Here is a 5,720-nt window from a genome sequence, read left to right on the forward strand (position 1 = left end):
AAATTAGGGTTTGTAATTTGGGAATTTGGGAATTTTGATATATATATTATGGAATCCATATTTTTAACGTGTTTGAAAAATTAGGGTTTGTAATTTGGGAATTTGGGAATTTTGATATATATATTATGGAATCCATATTTTTAACGTGTTTGAAAAATTAGGGTTTGTAATTTGGGAATTTGGGAATTTTGATATATATATTATGGAATCCATATTTTTAACGTGTTTGAAAAATTAGGGTTTGTAATTTGGGAATTTGGGAATTTTGATATATATATTATGGAATCCATATTTTTAACGTGTTTGAAAAATTAGGGTTTGTAATTTGGGAATTTGGGAATTTTGATATATATATTATGGAATCCATATTTTTAACGTGTTTGAAAAATTAGGGTTTGTAATTTGGGAATTTGGGAATTTTGATATATATATTATGGAATCCATATTTTTAACGTGTTTGAAAAATTAGGGTTTGTAATTTGGGAATTTGGGAATTTTGATATATATATTATGGAATCCATATTTTTAACGTGTTTGAAAAATTAGGGTTTGTAATTTGGGAATTTGGGAATTTTGATATATATATTATGGAATCCATATTTTTAACGTGTTTGAAAAATTAGGGTTTGTAATTTGGGAATTTGGGAATTTTGATATATATATTATGGAATCCATATTTTTAACGTGTTTGAAAAATTAGGGTTTGTAATTTGGGAATTTGGGAATTTTGATATATATATTATGGAATCCATATTTTTAACGTGTTTGAAAAATTAGGGTTTGTAATTTGGGAATTTGGGAATTTTGATATATATATTATGGAATCCATATTTTTAACGTGTTTGAAAAATTAGGGTTTGTAATTTGGGAATTTGGGAATTTTGATATATATATTATGGAATCCATATTTTTAACGTGTTTGAAAAATTAGGGTTTGTAATTTGGGAATTTGGGAATTTTGATATATATATTATGGAATCCATATTTTTAACGTGTTTGAAAAATTAGGGTTTGTAATTTGGGAATTTGGGAATTTTGATATATATATTATGGAATCCATATTTTTAACGTGTTTGAAAAATTAGGGTTTGTAATTTGGGAATTTGGGAATTTTGATATATATATTATGGAATCCATATTTTTAACGTGTTTGAAAAATTAGGGTTTGTAATTTGGGAATTTGGGAATTTTGATATATATATTATGGAATCCATATTTTTAACGTGTTTGAAAAATTAGGGTTTGTAATTTGGGAATTTGGGAATTTTGATATATATATTATGGAATCCATATTTTTAACGTGTTTGAAAAATTAGGGTTTGTAATTTGGGAATTTGGGAATTTTGATATATATATTATGGAATCCATATTTTTAACGTGTTTGAAAAATTAGGGTTTGTAATTTGGGAATTTGGGAATTTTGATATATATATTATGGAATCCATATTTTTAACGTGTTTGAAAAATTAGGGTTTGTAATTTGGGAATTTGGGAATTTTGATATATATATTATGGAATCCATATTTTTAACGTGTTTGAAAAATTAGGGTTTGTAATTTGGGAATTTGGGAATTTTGATATATATATTATGGAATCCATATTTTTAACGTGTTTGAAAAATTAGGGTTTGTAATTTGGGAATTTGGGAATTTTGATATATATATTATGGAATCCATATTTTTAACGTGTTTGAAAAATTAGGGTTTGTAATTTGGGAATTTGGGAATTTTGATATATATATTATGGAATCCATATTTTTAACGTGTTTGAAAAATTAGGGTTTGTAATTTGGGAATTTGGGAATTTTGATATATATATTATGGAATCCATATTTTTAACGTGTTTGAAAAATTAGGGTTTGTAATTTGGGAATTTGGGAATTTTGATATATATATTATGGAATCCATATTTTTAACGTGTTTGAAAAATTAGGGTTTGTAATTTGGGAATTTGGGAATTTTGATATATATATTATGGAATCCATATTTTTAACGTGTTTGAAAAATTAGGGTTTGTAATTTGGGAATTTGGGAATTTTGATATATATATTATGGAATCCATATTTTTAACGTGTTTGAAAAATTAGGGTTTGTAATTTGGGAATTTGGGAATTTTGATATATATATTATGGAATCCATATTTTTAACGTGTTTGAAAAATTAGGGTTTGTAATTTGGGAATTTGGGAATTTTGATATATATATTATGGAATCCATATTTTTAACGTGTTTGAAAAATTAGGGTTTGTAATTTGGGAATTTGGGAATTTTGATATATATATTATGGAATCCATATTTTTAACGTGTTTGAAAAATTAGGGTTTGTAATTTGGGAATTTGGGAATTTTGATATATATATTATGGAATCCATATTTTTAACGTGTTTGAAAAATTAGGGTTTGTAATTTGGGAATTTGGGAATTTTGATATATATATTATGGAATCCATATTTTTAACGTGTTTGAAAAATTAGGGTTTGTAATTTGGGAATTTGGGAATTTTGATATATATATTATGGAATCCATATTTTTAACGTGTTTGAAAAATTAGGGTTTGTAATTTGGGAATTTGGGAATTTTGATATATATATTATGGAATCCATATTTTTAACGTGTTTGAAAAATTAGGGTTTGTAATTTGGGAATTTGGGAATTTTGATATATATATTATGGAATCCATATTTTTAACGTGTTTGAAAAATTAGGGTTTGTAATTTGGGAATTTGGGAATTTTGATATATATATTATGGAATCCATATTTTTAACGTGTTTGAAAAATTAGGGTTTGTAATTTGGGAATTTGGGAATTTTGATATATATATTATGGAATCCATATTTTTAACGTGTTTGAAAAATTAGGGTTTGTAATTTGGGAATTTGGGAATTTTGATATATATATTATGGAATCCATATTTTTAACGTGTTTGAAAAATTAGGGTTTGTAATTTGGGAATTTGGGAATTTTGATATATATATTATGGAATCCATATTTTTAACGTGTTTGAAAAATTAGGGTTTGTAATTTGGGAATTTGGGAATTTTGATATATATATTATGGAATCCATATTTTTAACGTGTTTGAAAAATTAGGGTTTGTAATTTGGGAATTTGGGAATTTTGATATATATATTATGGAATCCATATTTTTAACGTGTTTGAAAAATTAGGGTTTGTAATTTGGGAATTTGGGAATTTTGATATATATATTATGGAATCCATATTTTTAACGTGTTTGAAAAATTAGGGTTTGTAATTTGGGAATTTGGGAATTTTGATATATATATTATGGAATCCATATTTTTAACGTGTTTGAAAAATTAGGGTTTGTAATTTGGGAATTTGGGAATTTTGATATATATATTATGGAATCCATATTTTTAACGTGTTTGAAAAATTAGGGTTTGTAATTTGGGAATTTGGGAATTTTGATATATATATTATGGAATCCATATTTTTAACGTGTTTGAAAAATTAGGGTTTGTAATTTGGGAATTTGGGAATTTTGATATATATATTATGGAATCCATATTTTTAACGTGTTTGAAAAATTAGGGTTTGTAATTTGGGAATTTGGGAATTTTGATATATATATTATGGAATCCATATTTTTAACGTGTTTGAAAAATTAGGGTTTGTAATTTGGGAATTTGGGAATTTTGATATATATATTATGGAATCCATATTTTTAACGTGTTTGAAAAATTAGGGTTTGTAATTTGGGAATTTGGGAATTTTGATATATATATTATGGAATCCATATTTTTAACGTGTTTGAAAAATTAGGGTTTGTAATTTGGGAATTTGGGAATTTTGATATATATATTATGGAATCCATATTTTTAACGTGTTTGAAAAATTAGGGTTTGTAATTTGGGAATTTGGGAATTTTGATATATATATTATGGAATCCATATTTTTAACGTGTTTGAAAAATTAGGGTTTGTAATTTGGGAATTTGGGAATTTTGATATATATATTATGGAATCCATATTTTTAACGTGTTTGAAAAATTAGGGTTTGTAATTTGGGAATTTGGGAATTTTGATATATATATTATGGAATCCATATTTTTAACGTGTTTGAAAAATTAGGGTTTGTAATTTGGGAATTTGGGAATTTTGATATATATATTATGGAATCCATATTTTTAACGTGTTTGAAAAATTAGGGTTTGTAATTTGGGAATTTGGGAATTTTGATATATATATTATGGAATCCATATTTTTAACGTGTTTGAAAAATTAGGGTTTGTAATTTGGGAATTTGGGAATTTTGATATATATATTATGGAATCCATATTTTTAACGTGTTTGAAAAATTAGGGTTTGTAATTTGGGAATTTGGGAATTTTGATATATATATTATGGAATCCATATTTTTAACGTGTTTGAAAAATTAGGGTTTGTAATTTGGGAATTTGGGAATTTTGATATATATATTATGGAATCCATATTTTTAACGTGTTTGAAAAATTAGGGTTTGTAATTTGGGAATTTGGGAATTTTGATATATACTGCTGGAAAATGCCGCCGGAAAACGCTGCTGGAAAATTCTTTTGAGGATTTTGGGGATTTAGGGTTCTGAGATTGGAATTTGGGAATTGAGTGGATAAAATCTGGTTTAAATCCAAATCCAAAAATAAAATGTGGGTGGTTATCCAACCGGTTTTAAATAAACCGGTTTATATCCAGAGTCTAACCACCAAGTGTTTCCAGGTACTGAAGCTAAATTAACCTCAGAACAGACCAAAGACAGAATCATACCTTTCTTAACACGCCAAGCGTGATATTTGGCACAATCCTTCTTCACGTGTCCAGAACTCCTGCAGAAGAAGCAGTTGTTATCCTTAGTCTGCTTCTTCTGTTCTGGACCCTTAGCAGCAGCTTTGTTCTTGGGCTCCTCAATTCTTTTCCTTTTGCCCTTGTCTCTAGAGACACTAGTAAAGTGAGCACTTTCAATCATATCTTGCTTCAGCCTGTCCTCTTCTTGCGCACATAATGAAATGAGCTTAAACTGACTGAATTGCGAAGGAAGAGACATCAATACTAAATGAATGAGTAAGTCATCTGACAACTCAAGCTTTAGACCTTTAAGCTTAGAAGCAATGTTGGACATCATCATAATGTGCTCTCTTATATTTCCCTTGCCTTGATACTTCATGGAAATTAAATTCTGAAGCAAAGAACTTGTTTCAGCCTTATCACTTTTTACAAAGCGTTTTTCCATCTCAGCAAGGAATTTTTTAGCTGTATCTATCTCATCCGAGACAGCACCTCTAAAGACTTCAGGAATGTCACGCTTTATGATCATAAGACTTATGCGATTTGAGCGATCCCATTTCTCATACTCTAATTTTTCTTCAGAAGAACTAGAGTCCTTAGGAGTAGAGGGTCGATCAATTCTTAATGCAAGGTCTAGATCCATGCAGCCAAGAACAATCAGAATGTTCTCTTCCCATTCCTTAAAATTTGTCCCATTAAGGACAGAAATATACCTCAAATTTGCAGATATGGAAGCAACCGATGCTGTAAATTAGATAAAGAACGAAACTTAGAAACTCACATTATAGGAAAATAAATCAATAAATAAATAAATACATATGTTCAAATCATGGAATTTAACCCATCTCAAGATACCCAGTGCACCATTGATGTCAAGTCTTTGGACAGTAACACCAACTGCTAGTGGTACTCTTGTTGCAACGATCAAATATTGACAATAAG

The sequence above is a fragment of the Cicer arietinum genome, chromosome 4 (assembly GCF_000331145.2).
Source record: "Cicer arietinum cultivar CDC Frontier isolate Library 1 chromosome 4, Cicar.CDCFrontier_v2.0, whole genome shotgun sequence".
Taxonomy (NCBI): Eukaryota; Viridiplantae; Streptophyta; class Magnoliopsida; order Fabales; family Fabaceae; genus Cicer; species Cicer arietinum.